This window comes from Bidens hawaiensis, unplaced genomic scaffold (assembly GCF_021521415.1).
Source record: "Bidens hawaiensis isolate Kalapana, Puna unplaced genomic scaffold, B.hawaiensis_p1.1 tig00013119_1, whole genome shotgun sequence".
NCBI classification, from domain to species: domain Eukaryota; kingdom Viridiplantae; phylum Streptophyta; class Magnoliopsida; order Asterales; family Asteraceae; genus Bidens; species Bidens hawaiensis.
In genome coordinates, this window is record NW_027492108.1 from 599,531 (window position 1) to 621,845 (window position 22,315).

Here is a 22,315-nt window from a genome sequence, read left to right on the forward strand (position 1 = left end):
CTGGATCTTTGCCCTTTCTATTCTTCTTCCTAGCCTTTTTCATTGCCTTGCTTAAAGGTGTTTCATCTTCATCCATGCTATCAAAATCATCTAAGTCAACTTCAAAATCATTGTTATCATCTTCACTAGCGAAGTATTGATGTTCTTCATTAACAGGTATATCCACCACAGATCTAAATTCATTCATGTCTACTTCTAAATCATCACAGCTATTATCACTGTCAACAAAGAAATCAGAATCCTCGGAATCATCTTCATCGCTACTCTCGCCATCCCCATTGTTATCTTCGTCACCACTCTCACCATCCCTAGTGTTATCTTCGTCACCACCCTCACCATCCCCATTGTCATCTTCATCAATGTGATCCTTAGTCCTAACCTCATTATCTACTTGGCTTACTTGACTTTCATTGATAGTTTCTGTAGTGCCTATTGCCTGGCATCCAAGCTCGGTGTATACCTCAATAACCTTAAACTCCTCAACATACTTAAACAACTCATCAAGATCAGTGTCATTTGTTAAAGCCCTTAAACCATAATCAAGATCACTGTTTGGAACCTTAAAATAGTAATAAAGTATTTCATCTCCTACATGAAGATCTAAGCAATCTGTCATAGATTCTAGTTCGTGGAACCCAAACTCGAAAGAGTCAACCATATCAAAAAAACCCTACCTTTCCATTAACATAGGTTCTGCCTGGAGGCTTTGTGAATCTCCCACCATAGTTAAACTTCATGGAGAAAACCTTTGGGTGACCCCTGGTTTAATAAACAATATCAGTAAAGATTTAATAACTATTGTTGATCCAGACAATCATGGAAAGAAGTTTAAAGAAACCGGTTAAACAGAGATCGGTACTTACGATATTCTTCATCGGGGTCAAACTTTTCATGTGGAGATCGAAGCCACCAGAGACTAAGCGCCATGATCAAAGATTAGTGATGAATCGTCGTTGTTTGTTCGTCTAGAGTTTGGAATTGTGGTTCATTGTTCTTCTAGGGTTTGAAATCATGGTGTCGAACAAACCAATTGAAAAAGACAACTGGATGGTTTTTTAATCAGGGATTTAGGGTTGGTTGGTGTTTCTTTTGGGAGTACAATTACCAAACTGCCCCTCAAGATGATGGACATAACCAGGTGGATTAAACGGGGTTAGTTGGTTAGGATATAATTGAAAGCAAAATGAAACCACAGGGACGAAAAAAGACAATCAGAAACTATTGGACTAAAATCGCAAATTTGGACAAACCACAGGGACGAAAACCGCAGTTTACTCATATATATATATATATATATATATATATATATATATATATATATAACTTTCATATTTTGGCAATTATGACCCTAAACTAAAACTATTATCATAAAATCTTTCCATCTTCTAACTATAGGGGCCTAATAGCAAACTCTGTGTATAATATTACTTTAACCCATTAACCCATGGATACACCCATACCTGTTGACCCATATCGCAAAACCGTTTACCCATTTGATAGCTTGCACCTTAATTCACGCCATAATATGGGAAATTGAATCTCTTACCATGTAATATATTCCATAAACGGCTTAACCGACTGTTTATTATGTTAATTCGATCGTAACTGATATGTTATTCCTAATTAACCTAGCCGACACCCTTGGATGATCAAAGTATATCATAACGCGCATAGTAATTCAATTAGACCCGTCCTCTCCACCCTCTGGTCATCGCGAATCGAACCCCTTTATTCAATTAGATTACTTTGGCTTGCAACAGTGGGTTCGTAACCTATCACTGTCGGAAGTTATCGAGTTCCATTAACCCTGCTACGATATTCATTCTAGGTAATTAATTGTATGTTTAGGTTCGCAATACCTTGTTTTTCAAAACCCTATGATTAATCGATTCAAAACTAACGATTTAAGCAGATTTGGGTTTTAGGGTTCTTAATCAATAAGGATCTATTACTGTTATGTTTATATTTAAACGTTTCCATGTTTACAACGAATTGGCTGCCATTTCAGTTGGCTATTGTAGGAAGGTTAAAGCTTTGTTGGCTCGGGGACGCGGGTTCGATCCCCCATGAGCCCGTTTTTTTGTAATATTTTGTTATTGTTCTTATTAATCAATACTAAGTAGTATTAATAATAATAAATGGTAAATAAAATTATTTTATTAAAAAAACCGGATTTAATACTTGTGTTTCTCTTATCTCTCGTCCGTGTATGTACGTATATGTGTAATTAGTTATACATATATGTATATATTCGTATATATAATATCACGTAAGCTAATATTTTTGGTTTAATATATATATTTAGATTATTTTAACAAACTAATAATATTTTTAAAGATGTATTTTACTTTTAAAACTAATGTTTTAATAAATATATAAATCAAGTAAACCAATTTTATAAAACTACAAATAATATTTAAGTTATGTTTTCATAAATCAAAATAATCATTTTATGTAATAAATCCTTATATAATATTTTATTATTATAATAATTACTTATTAATGATTATCGAGCTTTCTTAATCAATCTAGTTCATTAACTTAGCGTATCCATATTCCACTTTCCTCATTAGGCCTTATCGTCAACGCTTGATTTCCGCAAATCGTCATTCTCATTGTTATCGTAATCGTCTTTTGTTCGGCTTTGAGGTGAGTACCACATTCCTCTCTTTTTACTTGTTTTCCACGTTTTGGGGACATATGCGTAAATATATTTCTCATTATATACTTATACTTAAAACTGCAACTTTGTCTTATGTGTTAACAACTTATACCTTACTTGTTTATGTGCTTATTTGCTTTGTATGCTTCCGCATTCGGAGAGGTCCAACATAATCTCAGTCTAGTATGATCATATGCCAGTCGTTAGCCTTTGTGCTTCTCGACATCTCAGTTATACTTACTCATTTGGTTATTTTGTTATTCTCATATGAATTGTTGCAACTACATATTTTTGTTATATACTATATGTACATTTAAACTGGTGTGTTGCTCACTCAACCTTGTGTTGACAAACTATATTATTTTCAATGCATATGCAGGTTATCGTGTGACGTGATTATCAAGATTGTTTGAAGCAACTTAGGATGCATGTTAGAGAAAAGATACAAGAACTTAATTTTGGATGTTTAATGTAATTGTTGATTTATAAATTTGATGTACATGAATATTTGAAATTATTAAATAGATATTAAAACTTATATTGTGCATGATAGTAACTTTGAGAGCTGTGACAATCAGTTCGCGCCCCGGCATTTCCGCCGTAGGTTGGGGTGTGACAAATCTCAAAAATAATTAGGGCTCAATAGTTAATTTTGGGGGTTAAATGGGTGAGTATTACACGTAAGTAATCAGAGGGGGGGGGGGGGAATATACAGGGAAAAACCATGTAGGATATTGAAAAAGCCATGTCACTCGCCACATCAGCAAAAACTTAACCCCGTTAATTATTTTTAACGGAGGATCATAAAACAAAAAACCTTGAAAAGATGGAACTGCCAGCGGTAAATACCGGATGTAAGATTATTATTGGCCAATTCATTAAAGGTGAGATTATTTAAATCCAATTTTCTAAAAAAAATTGATATAAATATATCAACCTAAAATCAAAAAAACTACACCAACTAATTTAATACCATAAGCAAACGCTAAATAAAAGAAAACGTTTGAAAATAAGCATGCTACTTTTAACTATGTAATTGTAAATATTTAGTGATTATATACTAATTAAAATATCATGATAAAACAAAATTTGATTTCAAAGGATAAAGTAATAGTGATAAAGATACATTTAAATAATTAAGTCACCTGTATTTTTTAGTATCTCATGCATCAACACTAAACTATATATTATCATGAGAAAAGATCAAATAAAAAGTTTGATTTTCCTAAGAAGGCTAGGAAGGAGGGTATTTTTGTCTAATACTTTAATATTGAAAACTCACTTAATTTAATTTTCAAAAACCCATTTAAATTTTCACTTATCTCCTACAATCACCACCGCCCACTGCCACCATCTTGCCGGAAAAGTCTTCGGAAATTTCGCCGGAAAATAAAACACTATGAAAAACACAATAAAAAAGACACAATGTAAAAAAACACAATGAAAAAAACATTATGAAAATAAAAACACAATGACAAAAACACAATGAAAACACAATGTAAAAAACACAATGCAAAAAACATATGAAAAAATAAAACACAATTGTGTAACACAATTTTGTAAAACACAATTATGGTAAAACACACTTTGTAAAAACCCATGATTTTTTTTTTATTTTTATAAAGCAATATGATACTCATATAAAAGATAAAAATAAACACTCGTTTTTATGGTGAAATTGTTTTGAAAAAAAAAAGTCGTATAAAAAAGTTATGGACGTTTTAAAATGATGGGGGAATTTGACATGTGTCTTGCATGTGGAGAGAGAAAGTCAACAAATGTGTTATCCCTATTATACCTTTACTCTTGTTTTACACTTGATATCTCTCTAATATAATTTCAACCATTCAATCTTCAAATGAATGGACAAGATTATTTTTCATCCTTCTTAGGAAAACTAATCTTGTTATTATAACTCAACCCATATATTATCACTTAGTTGAAGACAACGTTTTACTTTTATACATATTTCAATATGAAATCTCATTTAAATAGCATTTAACTTAAACTAAAGATTTTTTTTCCTTTGAAAAAATAGCTATTTGCGAAACAACAAAATTCAATATTTATCTTGTATTTATAAGGATTTAAACCCACAAAGTATTCCATAATATAAACTTCTAATTATCTCAAAATTTAAAAAATAGAAATAACATCTTTACAAGTTTACCTCAATATTCTAAAATGTTTACATGGTACATTGGTACCTAACATTCTTTTGTTTTTTAGTTACCAACAATAACTCCACCAATAAACATTATGGAGTTAAATGTCTAACCACCCCATATATGTGATTAGAAATCTAATCAAAGAAATTGTATTTGGTTTATACTTTTATCAAAATTACAGCCTCTGAATTTCACACAATTTTTATTAAAATTTACATTTCAATTGAAGATTATGTTAAAAGGAAAGGCAATTTATACACTAACTTATAATTTGTTTTTTGAATTAAGTGCCATTTTAGTACCTGTGGTATAGCCAACTACGCAACTTTAGTACCTAAACTTTATTTTGTGCAAATGACTACCTGAGTTTCAAAAAACTTGCCATTTTAGTATTTTTGGCTAACCCCGTTAATTTTTTCTTGTTAAGTCAAGGGTAAACTTGTAATTTTTTCTCGTTAAGTTGTGTAGTTGGCCAAATCACATGTACTAAAATGACACTTAACTCTTAAATGAATTAATAAAATAATCCGAATGATTGAAATTACAAGTTTACCCCTGACTTAACGAGACAAAATTAACGGGGTTAGCAAAAAGTACTAAAATGACAAGTTTTTTGAAGTTGGGGTAGCTAGTTGCACAAAATAAAGTTTAGGTACTAAAGTTGCGTAGCTGCCCAAACCACATGTACTAAAGTGACACTTAACTCTTGTTCTTTTGTGATGTTATTCTTTTATACAAAGTCTCTTATGTAAACCAATATTCTAAGATCGAGTTAAATGAAGTAAAAGAAATTAACCTTAAAAAAGTTATTTTTAACAACAGGAGTTCAAATATTTTTTTCTCAAGATGAAAGTTGTCATTTACCTACCATAGAATTGTGTAGGTTTCCTACCTAAAGAGTCGAACGGATGTCAACACATGACGATAAATACAGGTTGATTGCTAGGGTAGTTTAAATGAATTGAAATACATCTTTGTATAACCACACAACCAATAAAACTATATCCATGCGTTGCGACAAAGCGTGCATTGTTGTGATGGCACATTTAGAAACAAATATTTTTATAATTATACCCCACAAATAGTTTATAAAGATTTAAGTTGTTAAAAATAATTTTCTAAAGAAAAATTAAAGTAAGAAACGGTTGTATTGAAAAAAAATATTGAACAAAAAAGTAAACTTCAATTTTTGTCTTTGTAGTTTGGTCAAAAACTCAAGTATTGTTCAACTTTCATACCTACAAAATACTATCGCCTGAGCTGGCGACGACTTCACCAATAGTCGTGTCAACGTCAACTTTTGAACCGAAAATAGAAGGCGGCGTGGGTGGGGGTAATCTAACCCTAATCTTGCATGTGCAAGTGTGTGGTTAAAGTACGAAATAGGATGTCATAGTCCTATTCAGACCCAATAACATAAAAAAGTTATTCCTTCAATAAAAAAAAGTGTGTGTAGCAAACTAATTTGACATCCAACTCAAGCATTTGGTTGGTTTATATGTATAACTAATTTTATAAATATACAGGAGGTAGGTTATTTTAATTATATACAGAAATCAGTTTTAGTACAAATTATAACTAATAAAAATTAAAGGTGTATTAAAAATGTAAAAAAAATAGTAAATATAAAGATAAACAAGTATATTCTCTTTTTAAGCTTAAATAAAAATATATTTTATTAATTTTTTAAGTTGAAGTACTTTAAATGTTGAAAAACCATACGGGAAAATCAATAAGTTTATACTCTTTAATTCGATATGTGCAATGTTATACTTTACTTAAACGACATTTTTTAACATGGTTTGACACCAACACGTCAAGCTGTTTTAAATTATAATAGTAAGTCAACTTTATGGAAAAACAAGGGCTAAGGGTTTGCGGGATTGTAATGGAGTGTCTTCATCAGTATGTCAAATTAACGTTGTAAGTTTGATGCGTTATTGTAAGAGCTTTTACTTAGATAGCTATAACTATACATCAAATCTTTAACAATGTGTCAAATTGTAATCGTTTTGACGCCTACATTGATAGCAATGTGCAATAGTGGGAAGATATTTTAGAAAAACAATGATAAAATAGCCGTTGGAAGAAAGTGGCTATCCAAGATATCGGTGGCACGTGGTACAATTCGCAGTTGAACTCAAAGCGTCAAACTGATGACCCAAACTGGTTGGGTTAAAATGCTAACATATATCGATACTTTTTAGTTCTAGTTATTTATAAGTTTGTGATTAGTCTAGTCGGCCTATTTGTCATGGGCTTATATTTATTATATGGACCATGAAGAGCTCAATTTCTATCACGGTTTCATACTTATATGACTACATTTATATCCTCTCTCTTCAAAACAAGGAATAAAAAGAGAAATTAAAATTTAAGGTTTCTTTACGAGAGAATAGAGATGCCATAATATTTGTTTTTCTAAACTCATAATCATACTACTAGTTAACTACTACATTTCATTAAGTTGCATTGTCACTGTGTTGAGAAAGCCTAATTTTGAAAGTACCTTTTGCAATCACAACATTGAATAAATTTAAATACACTAATGATATGTAAGTAAAAATTGGTTTATCATGTACAGCACAATGAAAAGTTGATAACTTTCTTCACGATGGTGAATTAATATTAAAGTATGAGAGTAAAATGACTAATTTGGAAATTAACTCTTCTAATTATATTAACCAAAAAAATAACTCAAAATTTTGGTTACAACCTTTATCTTGACTCCATATATATATAGTTGCACATAAACTTGTTTAGACTATAACTAACACTGTATTCTCGGGTTTAAAATACAAGGAAAAGCAATGATGAGATTGGATAGAAGAAGAAAGGAAAAGAAATTATATACTTAAAAGACATTCTTGAATTAAAATAAAAGAAAAGAAAGTGTTTATTACATTCTTGAGTTAGATTGGAAGGAAAAGATAGGAAAAAAAATTTGTAACTTTACAATTATGTCCTCATAGCAACATGGAAAAGAGAATTACGACAGTGTAAATTGGTAATATGATAATGAGATATAAACTTTCTTTCACAATCCAACCATATTTGACAGGAAAGTTTTGAAGGAAAAAAAGCTTAAGTTTTCCTTACATTCTCTTTCTTTTTTTTAATGAAATTAAAACTCAAGAATGAAAAGAAAAATTTTCTTATCTTTTCTTTTCCAATCCATTAAATAAAAAACTCAAGAATGCAGTGTAAGACTCTAATAAAAATTGGCAATTTCATATAATAGTAACCAAGTTTTAAAATTGTTCCAACATTCAACTTTAAAAATGTTCCAATTAAATCACTTAATTTTCATATTTAATTAAATTAAAGATTTTAACATGTTTTTTTGGCGTTTTTTATATTTTCTTTCACATAGGAAATCTTTTTATTTTTTTATGTTGACGTTATGTGGCGAAGTGGATTTTATTTTTTATTTTTGAATTTTAATATAATTAACGTTTTTAATTTTTTTAAATAAAATTACTACGTATATTGCAAATTCCGACCCCCACATCTTATCCTCAATTTCTTCTTGACGTACAAAAAAATCGGTGAGACTCGATTGACAGATTTAGTGACCCGATTTGAGAAAAATATGCATGAGTTACCTAAGTGAAACACTTTTGAAAGTTGGTTACTATTCTATGAGATACTCCCTAAAAATAATAAAAACAAATAATAAGATAATTAATCCAAATATGATAATTATATATAACACTTTAATTAATTTTACTTTAACTCCAAGACTCTTTCCTTATACCGCGAGCCACATATGATTGAAGATCGGTTTAGTTATTAATTCCAACCAGTGGCGAAGCTTGGACGAAGATGTCGAGGGGGGCGGATGAAAATATACATTTAAAAATCCGTAAATGGAGGGGGTCAGGATCAAATTTTCGGTTAGAATCAGATTAATTTACACTACGTATAAAAAATGTCGGACGAAAACGAGTAAATTTACACTACTATGCGAAAAACCGGAGGGAGTCGGGGCCACCCCTGGCCCCAACTATCCTTCGCCATTGATTCCAACAATCATTACCCTAATTTCTAAACCATTTTAGGTGGATCTATAACTCTGAGCATGTCTCGATTCACCCGGAACTCCTCTTGATTCATAAACATGTTCATTCGGCTCACCCGACCTCGATTATTTATGTGGTCATGTCCTCGACCATTCTCTGGGTCGTTTGAACTTGCATATATGTTCTTCTGGCTGCGATTATGGTCATCTAATCTTTACCAATTCACGGGGGTATGAATCTGATGTTTTTTTACTTTAGACTAACAAATCTTTTGAATTTTGATTAATATATGTGAAGGCTCTATACTCTTACCTCAAACTAAGATATAAAATTGAAGTTGTCATAAGTTTTAAGATATAAACAGAAACTAATTTCTTATGAATAGGGCAGTCACGAGTACGAGTTTAATTTAATGTTTGGACGAAAACATACATATCCTCTAATAATCTCAATACGTTGTCCGTTAGTTAATTTCTGAATTATAGAAACGTGAATTTGGTCTTTCTTCCATTTCCAACATCCCTGCATCTTCTAATTGATTTGTTGGTATCTTCCTTGTATACATTCGATGTATGGAATCTTTCAAGCATTAATATTCAATATTCTACATTATTAACACCTCAACGGCCAACGCAACCCACTAGGAGGTGAGGTGTGCATGGTTCGTTTTGGGTCGAATTTGGGCTAAAATCGAACCACATGTATACTTAAAAACCGTTCTTTTTCTAGCACAATAAAAAAGAATTCAAGCTTAAATCATTTTGTAAACTAATATAATAGCTAATCGATTATTATACATTTGGGCTAAAATATTTGGCCGGGTTACTTTTTTAATAAATTCTTATAAATTATTTAAAATAAAATGTGAAAATCTAGAAATTCGGGATTTGCTCATTTTTTATAATATGCAAAACCAAAATCGAACCATAAGTTTATTGGTTTCGGTTTCGAGAACTAAAGAGTCAACCCGTCCAGTTATCGGGTCGGGTTTAAACTTGGATGCGGGTACCATTAATAATAAACGAATTGGATGTAAGACTCGTTACGTCTACTAAGCAATAGTTGAACCTTGGCCAAAATGTAGTGGTATGGCCAAGGTTGATTTGGAGACTAAAAGTATTAAAAAGTTTTCCTATGGGAATAAACGGTTTGGTATACCGTTATTTGTTCCCGTAGAAAACAGTGAGAAAGAAGACGATAGTTATATAATGCGTTATGTTAGAGATGAAGATAACGAGAAATCGAAATAGTTGGTAGTTGATGCTTCAAGTATGAAGCAAATATGTAGAATCCAATTACCTGGTAGAGTACCTTATGGTTTTCATGGTACCTTTATCGGTACCCAAGATTTGGAAAATCAATACTAAACATGTTGAAATTACCTTACGTACATCAATTACTATATAATATTACAAAGTTTTGGAACGACCAACTAAGTAACGTCGGGTACTCCGTACGCGACCCCCATTGGCTAAAGGTAGCCCGAGCCGGACACGATTCTGGACGGACGGAGCCCCTAGTGGTCCACCTATTGAGGGATTCCCCGGGTAAAATCCGACCCCCACGCCCCCCAAACGGCACAACAGCGAGGAGCCGGTAAAACCGGGTGAGATCAGGACTCGAACCATGGCAAGCCAGGGTCATTCCTCATATCTCCCATATAAATTAGTGATAGTGAGGTTTGAACTCCCTACATCTCACTAGTAAAGTGAGGACTCTACCATTGAGTCATATCCAATTTAATTCAAGGACCTTTACTAAATAGGATTTCTTGGGAGAAAATGAAAGGTATGCTAGTTGGGGTATCTTCTAGTCTTCTACAAGAACCTTTATTAGGTCATCTTCATCAACGTTTCTTTTATTTTTGCCACCCCTGAGCACCTGAGCAGCGCCCCGCTGCCAAGTGATCGGAAAGACAAGTGAGCAACTTTCTAGAACTATACTCGGTCTCGAACTTTTGCGGTGTCATTCTCGAAATTCACAGAGGCTGGTATAAAAATTTCACAGAAGTCGTCAGTATTTTAACACTATAATAGTATTACTTTTTTTCATAGGGGATTAACAACTGACTCCCGTACTATAAGGGTGAGTCAGCCTCAATAGTGTTCAAGGGTTTAAATCATGAAGAATAAGTTAGGAGGTTTAGGAGTGTAATAATAGATGTTAGAAAAATGTATGAAAAGCTTTAATGGAAGAATATTCGTTACATGATCCATTAGATAGACCAACATTCACAACCTAACAAACAATGTGGCTTTATACTCTTTTACCAACAAGCTACAAGCAAAAGGCTTTACACGCAACGTGGCAAAGAGACATAATAATGCAATGGATTAGATGCTAGAAGTTACCATAACACTTCCCGTAGTGGTCTTAACATGCATTCCACGTCACCGCTGCTCCACCGTTAACCCAAACTGGCACCAAAGAGAGGGGTGCGTGCCAAGGGCCTACACCCCTATTTTCGTTATCCCATTAATAAGCATGGAGAGTGTGAGTCCAAACCAAAATCAAACCAATTAAAAAATGTTTATTGTGTTTTTAGTTAGCCCACTACATACTTGTGAATGTGTGGTTTTATAAAAGCCCCACTACCTACATAACACTAGTAGGGACGTGACAATTGCTTTTAAACTTTTAGGTAATCAAATATGGACATTGGGCAGTCTAAATGATATGATCCGAGTGGTGCTACCTCACCCAATCACCCACGTAGCCTATGCCATGTTCCCAATTCATGCATGTTCTCAACCCATGTTCTCATGCAACATATTATCTAGTGTTTTGTTTATTTAGTTTGCATTAAGTATTTAAGTTATATTCAGTTTATAGGTAATGATTCGACTTAATAGGATAGTGGGTAGTTTATTTTGTTTTGGTTGTTGCCTATAAAAGGCATTTGAATTATGTTATTAAAGAAGAAGAATATTGAAGTAAATTACATGTCTTGTTCTCTCTATTTCTTTGGAGTCTAACCCGCTCAAAGGGTCACTATCTTGGGAGATTAGCCATCTCGAATCGGCTACCTATCAATTGGTGCCACTCGTGTCTTCCGCTTGCTTTTATCTTTATAATTTGTTCATGTTGCATGGTTTTACTTGTTTGTTGAGGCAACCGACCATCTACCTGCCAAGGGTTTGAGCGGTGTTGTTTGTTTGTGGTGCTTGTTTGGGGTGGTTTGTAGTTCAGGCGTTGAAGGCGACAATGTTCGTTGTGGTGGTGTAAATGGTTCAAGTGACGGTTTTGGTTTAGCAAGGGTAGCGAGGAATGATTTGGCGAAAGATAATAAGAGGTTGGTTTGCTCTATCTGAGCGGCTTGGGCGTCGGCAAAGGCGGGGTGACGAAGGTATCCAAGGCGGAGGAGTACTCCTTCATCGCAGCCGTTTGTTCGGAGACGGTATTGGCAAAGGCGGCTATGGTTTCTTTAAGCAGAGTACGATGAGGCCTTGAAGTAGGTGGAGGAATTGGGTTCGAAAATGAAAGCACCATTGATAGAAGCCGATTCGAGATGGCTAATCTCCTAAGATAGTGACCCTTTGAGCGGGTTAGACTCCAAAGAAATAGAGAGAACAAGACATGTAATTTACTTCAATATTCTTCTTCTTTAATAACATAATTCAAATGCCTTTTATAGGCAACAACCAAAACAAAATAAACTACCCACTATCCTATTAAGTCGAATCATTACCTATAAACTGAATATAACTTAAATACTTAATGCAAACTAAATAAACAAAACACTAGATAATATGTTGCATGAGAACATGGGTTGAGAACATGCATGAATTGGGAACATGGCATAGGCTACGTGGGTGACTGGGTGAGGTAGCACCACTCGGATCATATCACTAAACATGTAAGCCCATATGCAATGGGTCATTCCAAGCTCAAAGCCACGTAAAAAGAAGGAAGAAAATCTCTCTTTCGGGTTGTCGTTAGCAATTCAACATCCTTAGCCGTAGATGAACCCTTCAAAATTCATTAAATTCAGTTCCAAATGTTAGTTAAAAAAATTGTTGCTCTTGCCGAGGAGCACAACCCATTTGTAAATCTTTTAAAAACTATAGCTCGTGTAGTCATACTCTTTCTAACATACCAATTTCTAAAAAAAAATTAATCAAAATTAATATAATACAAGTGCAGTTCAAACATGGAAGCAAATTACAGATAATAAACAAACGACAATAAAAAAAACAGTGTTTTTCGACATTGTCTGAATGGATGTCATTCTTAATCACGTTCTTTGTCTTTATATTAATATTTTCGCCTAACAAGAAACCAATAGTGGGTAAAGAGGTTCATATTAAGTGATGATGGTGACTAGTGACTATAACAATGCCAATCTAATTATCTGTTATTAAATATACGAGAAAAACATGATAGCATGATAATAAACAATGAGAAAATTCCGAAAATGATCCAAACGAGGAGAGAGAAAAAAAAATAATCCTAATTATATCAAGATTCCCAAAACAACCTTTAAAATATGTACTGAGAAGACGCATTGGGAAAATAAACGACGATATTTTTAACCAGTCAAAATGTGACATGTGTAAAGGTACTGACACACCAGACGAGATTTTTAAAAATCTCGTCTGGTCCGACCATATTTTTAAGTTAATTAACTCTTTAAAAAATCGTCTCTCCAGACGGTTTTTTTATGTTTCTCGTCTGGTCCAACCATATTAATTTTTTCTTGATATTTGAGCTTTTTTTAATTTCGCCTTGGTAGACGCATTTTAATTGAATTTCGTCTTCCAAGTTCATATTCCAAAGTTTCTTATCTTGTGAGTTTAAATCTCTTTTATTCTCTAATCTATATCTTCTTATATCTATAACTCCGATCATTGAAAATCATAACTACACTTTAGCGAAATGAAGTATAAGAGAGGAGATCGAGTCGACGTTGCGGATTTGGGTCTTGGGTTTTTGGGATCGTATTACGGCTGTAACATAATTCCACGTTTGGAAATGAATACAGTGTTCAATACCGTACCCTAATCGAAAATGATTCGTCCGGGCCTCTTCGAGAGTTTGTGAAGGCTGTAAAAATACGTCCGGAACCCGCATCTGTTGAGGTGAGCAGTTTTCATTTGGATGAAGATAAAAAGGAAGAAAATGAAGATGAATCAATAATACTTGAAGAGTTGATAGTTTAATTTAGTAAAGTGGGGTCTACCTAAAACATAATTAAAAATACCGTCGGATTAGACGGAATAATAAAAGACATTGTCGGTCAAGACGGAATACGAAAAATACTATCGGTCCAGACGATTTTAAACTTTTATAACCACCAAATAAGAAACTTTGGAATATGAACTTGGAAGACGAAATTCAATTAAAATGCGTCTACCAAAACGAAATTAAAAAAGCTCAAATATCAAGAAAAAATTAATATGGTCGGACCAGACGAGAAACATAAAAAAACCGTCTGGAGAGATGGTTTTTTAAAAAGTTAATTAACTTAAAAATATGGTCGGACCAGACGAGATTTTTAAAAATCTCGTGTGTCAGTACCTTTACACGTGTCACATTTTGATTGGTTATCATCGTTTATTTTCCTAATGCGTCTTCTCAATACATATTTTAAGAGTTGTTTTGGAAATCTTGATATAGTTATGATCATTTTTTTTATCTCTCCTTATTTGGATCATTTTGAAAAAATTTTACCATAAACAATGAGCTCCGAGACCGTACAACCCCACATCCACATGGGGAGATTCAATAACAAGGTTTTCACCATATATACGTGAACACAATCACTATGCCATTTGCATCAATATGATTGGTGCTATATGATAGTTTGGTGGGTCAATTCTATTATTTAATAACAGCTTGATTTGGGTTTATTTCTTAAAAGTAAACAATTATTATTATAGTTATAAAATTAAAAGTTGACTTATGATTTATCCAACAACACAAATTCATAGTATTAAATCTTTATGGAATCAATGTACAATAGTTAAGTAATTGTGTATTACTATAATAGCATTCACAAAAACATGTTTTTTGGGATTGCTTTCTCGTATTTTTTTTTATTTCGTAAGTTTTTGTTTAATATGAAAGTCATTCTTGTGCTCATTTTTTTAAGATGTTCTTTAACAAAAACTAGAAAAACATGTGATGTGTGCCTTTAGTGGGGCCAGTGAAGGTGTTTATAGTTATAGGATATCTTATTAGGTAGGTTCGGAATGTTTTAAAAGAATAGTATTTTTATGATGTACCAGTTGACTAAACATGATTTTTTAGTATTCTTGTGACTCCGTCCTTATTGCAAATGCTCTAAAACGTATTTTGAAGATGATAATGAGGTCACATATTTATACAAGTCAACCAAGTAGTTTTTCTTTTCAAGATTACTTCTTTTCTTTTTTCACAGCAAGAAGTTAATATAATAGACTAAAGGCATGAACACCGACAAGACAAGATAAGAAGTGAGGGGAGAAGAGAAGGGGGGGGGGGGGGGGGGGGGGGGGTACAACCCAAACAGACCCAATCAATTACTTTATGCTTGGGCTTGGACCTAAGTTTTATCAAACCAAAGAGACTCTAATTTCTTCGACGATGAACTAGGTAGAAAGATTCTGACTATAGAAGGTCCACTCGTTCCTTTGCTTCCAAATAAACAACAAAGACGTGTAAATAATACAAGTCAAAACCCGTCTTTTCTAACTATTTGTCAGTTATACCAAACTAGAAATAATTCATGTTAAAATTACTTGATTATGAAAACAATTTTATGTGCATACATATTTTTATTCGGTTATACCAAACTAGAAATAATCTATGTTAATTAAAACATTGTAAAATGATAAAAACATCATCGACACATCGTAGTCGCTTCACATCAAGTCAATACAAAACATTTTGCTTTTAAAAAAACTTTAAATGGTATTTTTATCACTATTCAGTTTGGGTTGGATTTGATCTAAACAAAATCATTTACATAAAATCAACTTTGCATATATGTATATGAAAATGATCGATTTCATTATTATAAAATGACTACTATTTCCATGCATTACCTTATGAAGCGGAAAACATTGAAAGAAAAACAGTTGCGTATTATCTATGTTGGATTTTGATTAAATACAAATGAAATTAACGTGTTAATTGTGAGAATCAAGTACAATAATTATATATATATATATATATATATATATAAGTAGAGTAATTATGTAAGTAATTATGAAATGCTCTATGATGTAATTATATAATTAATAACCTACTTGTATATATAATTACTATATTTGATTCTCACAATTAGCACGTTAACTTTCATCTATCTATATTTATGCTTATATTTATATAATATTATGATACATTTTGACATGCATGTTAATTTTTTATTTTTTTAAGAAGTTTTATTCATATAGTGTAACATTTAATTCATTCACTTTAAGTAATAATATCTATTTTTTTATTCTGAGAAGTTGGTTTAGTGATAAGAGACATGCCCTCTCTTAGTGGACTGCATGCTCAATTCTCACTTGGGCCGATTTGAAAGATATCTGGGTAAACGAACGAATCAAGGCTTTAATCCCAGGTTCGAACCCGACAAGGGCGAGGGTTTTCGGATTTCATCCGGTCTTCGCGCATCAGGGGTATGGTCTCACAGCGGTCGAGGAGACGGCCTTGGACATAGTCCCGAAAAGGAAAGGTTTACACGTGAGATCCTTTGCCGCTCAAAACAAATTTAATAATAATAATAATTTTAAAGGGTAAAATTTTCTTCTACAACAACTAATAATTAGTATACATTGTTTAATAATACATATTTAATTCACTACATTGAGTTATATATTGAGTAATGCATATTTCATTCACTATACTATCCTTTTTTTTACGACGAATTTCTTTTAATTCTTGTCATCTAATATAATCGATAATAATTATTATTTAGATAATAATAATACCTATATATAATAAGCGTTAAGGTAAGTCAAGTTAAATTTAACTCTTACGAATCCACCGTAAAAGGTGGGCCACCAACTATTATTAAATTATGCATGTGTTTGGTCTTAAATGGTGGTGACATGAAATAGGATAAGAAAGAAATTGGTAAGAGATGACAAGGACGCATAAACAGAGTCGTACCCCATTCCTCACATGGTTGTAACGTTATACACATGTTTGGTCGCTATGCTTACTTCGCTTGCTTGCTTGCTTGCTTTAAGGAATGGAATGAATGGAGAATGGAATGGGAGAAAGAATGGAATGGACAAAGGAATGAAATTGATCTTTTTGTCTTGTTTGGTTAACATAGGAGAATGAAATGAATAATTAATTTATGTTAATTGGTATCTGAAAAATTTTTTAGGAATGAAATAGAAATAATAAAAATATTCCTATCCCAAAATGTATATATTTTTACAAAAAACAAAAAAAAAAAAAAAAAAACCTGAAATGGTGACGGTGGTGGTAGCTCTGGAGATGAAAATGGTGGTGGCGGGTGGCGACGTTGGTGGTGGCGACGGTGGTGGTGGTGGCGGTTAGGCACGGGGGTGGTGGTGGTCAAGCGATGGTAGCATTAGTAGTGATGGCGGTAGTAGGGTGGTGATGACAGTGGTGGGGGCTAGGCAGTGATAGTGGTGGTGGCGGTTATGGTCGGGTGGCGACGGTGACAATGGTTGTCGTGATTATGGCGACGATGGTTGCGGTGGTAGCTTTGGTGGTAAGGTGGTGATGGCGACGGCGGCGGTCAGGTGGTGATGGCGGCGACGGTGGTGGCGACGGAGGTGGTGGTGGTGATGGTGGCGGTGGTAGTCAGATGATGGTGGTGGTGGTGGTGGTGTCGATGGTTGTTAGATGATTGTGTTGTTGAGAAAGTAGGTTGAAGATGGAATGGAATGAAAAAAAAGAAGGGAGGTGGGAATGAATGGTTTTGATGGAATGAGATTCCATGTGTAATGGATGATTCCATTCCATTGTGCAACCAAACACCTCTTATTTCATTCCCACGTAATGAATAATTCCATTCCGTCTGTCATTACTGCATAACAAACGCTACCTTACTTTTTAATACTTGCAAGCAATCTTTTAAAAACTGAATCAAACATTAACCTATCCTCAATTCGGTTCACTGGTTTAAACTGAAATTTTACAAGACGTATCGAATCAGTTTAAATAGAACTTTTATAGGATACATCGAATCAGTTTAAATTGAAACCGATCGGCCGTTTGGATTTGTAAAACCATAATTCTATTTGAATTTTATTAGAGTTGTAATTATGTATTATAAACTTGGGAGAAATAATTTTTTATTTCGTTTTGAATAACATTGTATATTTGTATTAGTTGTAGTTGTGTATTTATATGGTGACATGATACATATATATTTGGCTGGATGAAGAGATGGTGGGTCAATATCAATTTATTGATCTTAATGTCATGCCTTAAATTGCTCATTCCAATTCCGCCACATCTCAAGGGTGGTTGGTATACTTACGTGTCTTCAATTCTTTTGTTAGTTTTATTTATTATTTATATAAAAAATTGTGTACTCGTAACTCAAATATCCCATAGATCTTTCTAATGGACGGTCTTTTATAACTCGCATATGCAAATATGAAAGAGGTGCTATAGACGTGACTAGAAGAGGATACTGTAGTATGTGGCCTCAAGATCGTTTTTAATGGAAGGGGAGGGGAAATGGTGTGGTTCGTGAGACCCTTCCGATGTAAAGAAGAGAGGTGTAGTCTTCCACCTTTACTTTCGTATTTTGTTTCTCTTAGTTTTCAATTAAGGGTTTCAAATTAGAAGTGAAGAAATATATATTCATTTTAGTAAAACTCAAAGTTTAAACAATCATATGACCAAATAAAAGATTAAGAGCATGTTTGAGATTAAGTTTGAAAAATGTTTATTGGCTTATTGGTGTTTTCAAAATGCCAAAAAGTTTAAATATGTTTGGCAATCACAAAAAACTTTCTTATTTTAACGCTTTGAAATAGTTAAAAAACAGTTTTCTAAAAGCCTCAATTCTTGGTTTTTCAAAATGACTTTTTGAAAAAGGTAATAACCTAATAAGCATTTTTCAAACTCAATCCCAGACATGCTCTAACTATCATATATTATTCAACAATATTATCCAACATTTTAATGTAAATAAAAGTATCCAAAATAAAGTTTACATAAATATCATCAAATGATTCAAGTGATTAAGTCAAATATAAGGGGTGCTACAAAACGTACCATCTTTATCCATTTTTACTATACATACCCCCTACCTCAAGTATTAAATTAAATTTTCATTCGAACACCACATCTTCCATTATTGGTCCATAATATTGATCAACAATTCACTATCCATGTTTAATCTTAAACTAAAAAGTAAATAACGGTATAAACTTTAAATAATGGTTCAAATGTAGATACTAAATTTACACAGGTATTTGTCAAAAAGTTCACCCAAAACAGTACACATGTGTCATGAAGCTCAATGTATAAAATATTCTAATTTTCCTAAAATTTTGCAATGAAAGTAAATATTAGTAATAGTAGCAAGACAGAATAGCAAGCTACTAAATATACCTGCCATCTTTTCTTTTTGGAAGACCAAATCTTATAAAGAATAAACAAAGGAACCTCAAGCCAGCAGCAAATAAGTCTAACCATAAAAACAAAACAACAAACTACAATCAAACATGAATTTATATATAAAAATTAATAAAATTAAACTTGCATAACGATTTCTTATCAATGCTCGCTATTTTGCTATGCTTTTCACCCATAGGACCTAAACAAGAGCAACATGAGTGAAATATTTAAATATATGCAATATGTAGCTTTAATAGATACATTAAATGATATATTTTATTATGCCACAAATTTATTTTTTGTTGCGTAATCTTAAAGGTTTAGATAATGATATATAGGTGGGTAATCGTCTAAACCCTGTCAGTTTAATAAAGCAATTTATACACAATCAAGATGTTTGTATCAAGGGCGGATTTAGTATTGGTTGAGGGTAGCGTGCGCTATTCCTCAACTTTGTTGGCAAATTACATTTTTAACGCAATTATTTTTCTTTTTCGTTTTATGTATCGCCTACTCGTGAACAATAATTTTTTAGCTTGAGCTATCACCCAACTTTTTTTTCTAAACTCGTCATTGGTTAATTTGTATATCCGTCGATCTTCTGCGTGTGATTTTACTCCATTATAAAAAACACCAACATAGAAAGCTAGGAAGCTGTTGAGAAGAGACATGTTTTTAGTAAAATGACTTTGTTACTCTCTTGAATGAGTGTAACTCTGATAAGGAATGTTACAGTTTGCGTAAATGCTAAGGCTCCATTTGTCATAAATTTAATGAACCTAAATTACTAGAAAGCATGTTTGGTTGGTGAGTGATGAAATAAATTCTTTCTTCAGTCAAAAGGGTTTTAAACTAAAAAACAAACATGTTTAGTTGGTCATTGATGGAATTAAAATTCTTTCCTCAATCAAAGGATCTCAATTCATAATTGTCAAGAAATACATTGAACATATTTAATCCTCAACCAAAACGTCCTAACTAGATAGTTTTTATTTTTTTTATTTATACGTATCAATTTTAATTTAAAATGCTTAAAAAGTGAGAAGTCATTGTTCGATATTAGCAAGAAGGTTTGCACGACATTCACGTCAATAAAAATATGCATAAATAGCATCTACGTTATAAGTGTTGATTGTATAAACTTTTTATAATAATAAGTTATTGTGTTACAATCATTATATTGTTTTGTTTCAATATATATTCTTCTAGGTTGACTTTTATGGCGTGGAGTGTCCATTGCAATCACGTAAATTTGTTCCACAAGACAAGGATATTGGCATGTCATTGGACAAGAGTAAGTCACCATTTTCGTTCCACGTCACAATCAAGAACATGAGAAGGAGTGGGCTTCTTAGAAGAGAATGATTACGAAATATTAAGTAATTATACGATAATGATGTTTGAACATAAATAATTAGTAAGTTGTAATTATTTTAATAACTGATGGTTAATATATTGAGATCCTATCCTATACATGTAGTGATAGATCTACAAATTTTCTTAAATGTATTCTAAAAAGAATTTTGAAAGGGGTATCTGAATACTTTGCCGTGAAAATTAAGGGTATCCCAGACATCTCCTTATGGATACATGTTTTATTAAATGAGAATTAGTCGTATTCATTGTGAACTTTTCTACCTACTAGATTTAAATTTGTAATAACATATATTGCATGGATGCAATAAAAACACCCAACTTTAGTTATCGATAAACCTGATTAAATTCGAAAAAGTTTCTATGTAGAGGCAACACCTCAAAAAATAAAATATATCGGGTGTCATATTTCTTCACCACCAAAGATAAATGGCAATAATAATATTGATAAAAGAAAAATTACTACATTGACTAGACATACTTTGGTTCCTCGTGGTATTAAGAATAGCATTGCACGACACTTCTTCCCATCATAAATTGAACTTCAGATTCCACCATTTTAATATTTTGGCAATGCACTAATAATTCAAATGTAAGGCACTAACTATCGATATTTTACTTTGAATATATTGGGGACGGTGAAACACCCTCATCTTATGTTAGATGGAAAAGCCAACTAGAAAGTGCAATTGTCATATTAGCAAATCAACGGAGATTTGAAGATGCAATTGTTGACTATTAAATGTCAATAGTGAGGTCTTTTAGTTTGTGTTCTTTTATGTAAGTGATTGATCATGACAAGTGGCAAGACCAACAAAAATTATATTCAAATCCTTATGTTGATTTTCAATTGATTTGTACATCGTATTCTTCACTTGCTCTCATTTGTTAAAATCATGATCGACCTCGTGAAAGTTTGATACTGACACATATGAAAACAATTTTCTTGGTCCGTCATTAGAGGCACGAAGATAATACAGACTGACTGATCACATGGTTTATTTAATATGTCAAGTACAAGGGTATAACTAAGTTACTTTCTAAAAAAAATGTTAAAAACACCTTTATGACCACTACAAGGATCAAACATGTTATTCACTAACGAGCACACTATGGATCATAAATCCACATTTTAAAATTTTGAGACAAAAACCAATGTATAAACTTGTTCATATGATTATTTTTGTAATTAACTCTAATAATTAATGTAAATGCAAATGTGAAATGTCTGTTAAGTTAAACTAAAATGAATAATTGTTTTAAGGGTGTGAAATCATTCATAACCTAATCACATCATCTAGAAATTAATTCGAACCTCTAAACTGATACGTTTCCATCATAAATAAATGCACCAAGATTGTACAATCATGAAGTGATTAGTTTTGAATCAGATTTCAATATACAACGAGTTATCCACCGAATGATCTTTAGTTTAAAACCAATCATATAGGTTTGAAGTTGACATGAATTGTATAACGACTAGAACATACGTAAAAAATCGATTAACTATTATTTGGTTTCAGTTTCACACCATATTTTGATCAAACTAC